This window comes from Phytophthora infestans, genomic scaffold (assembly GCF_000142945.1).
Source record: "Phytophthora infestans T30-4 supercont1.31 genomic scaffold, whole genome shotgun sequence".
NCBI lineage: Eukaryota > Oomycota > Peronosporomycetes > Peronosporales > Peronosporaceae > Phytophthora > Phytophthora infestans.
In genome coordinates, this window is record NW_003303728.1 from 210,559 (window position 1) to 211,481 (window position 923).

Consider the following 923-nt stretch of genomic DNA (forward strand, 5'->3'; position numbering starts at 1 on the left):
TCGGGATCTACTTCTCTTACACGCGATCAAAGGCTGCTACGTTTGTATGAGACTCACGCCGATTATGATCCACTCCAATACCCGCTCTCCTTCCATATGGAGAGAAGGGCTGGACCTACACTGACGAGTTCGCGAATGGTGCTGAGTATCGAAACAAGAAGGCGATGTCGCTTCGTGAACACGTCGCGCTCCGCCTTCATCAGAAAGTGGATGATCAGTCCGCTCTCCACCAAGGTGGGCGTCTATTTCAACAGTGGTGTGTAGATCAGCGTGCAAAATGTGAGCAAGAACAGCTTCGCTGGGTGGCCGACAATCAGAAAACACTTCGCGCCGATCAATACAGGGGTGTTCAAGACGCTTTGCTCAATGAGGATACTTTGGCTCTGGCGGAAGGAGAAGTGCTGCTGTCGGAATATGACCGGGCCCAGAACAGATTGGTGCACCCGGACCGGGACGGAGGCAGTAGAACACGACCAACCCACTTTCTTAATCAGGTTGGCAAGCGTATCATACTACCGGCTTCGCACCTGGGTAGCCCGCGGTCCATGTACAAGTCGTATCAAGATTCGATGGCAATTGTTCGGGAGTATGGACGGCCCGACGTCTTCCTGACTGAAACGTGCAACCCTAAGTGGGACGAGATTCTTGAAGCGATACCTTCCGATATCCAGACAGCTCAAGATCGACCACACATCGTGGCTCGCGTGTGGCAGCAGAAACTGCAAGCAACGCTTGACGATTTAAACCAAGGCGTTCTGGGACGAGTGCGCGCGCGGATTTACGTTGTCGAGTTTCAAAAACGAGGCCTCCCCCACGCTCACGTACTGGTTATTTTGGCTGACGAAGACAAACCTCGAACGCGCGAGATCGTAGACAAGATGGTATGCGCTGAGATCCCAGATAAGGATACAAACCCTCAGCTG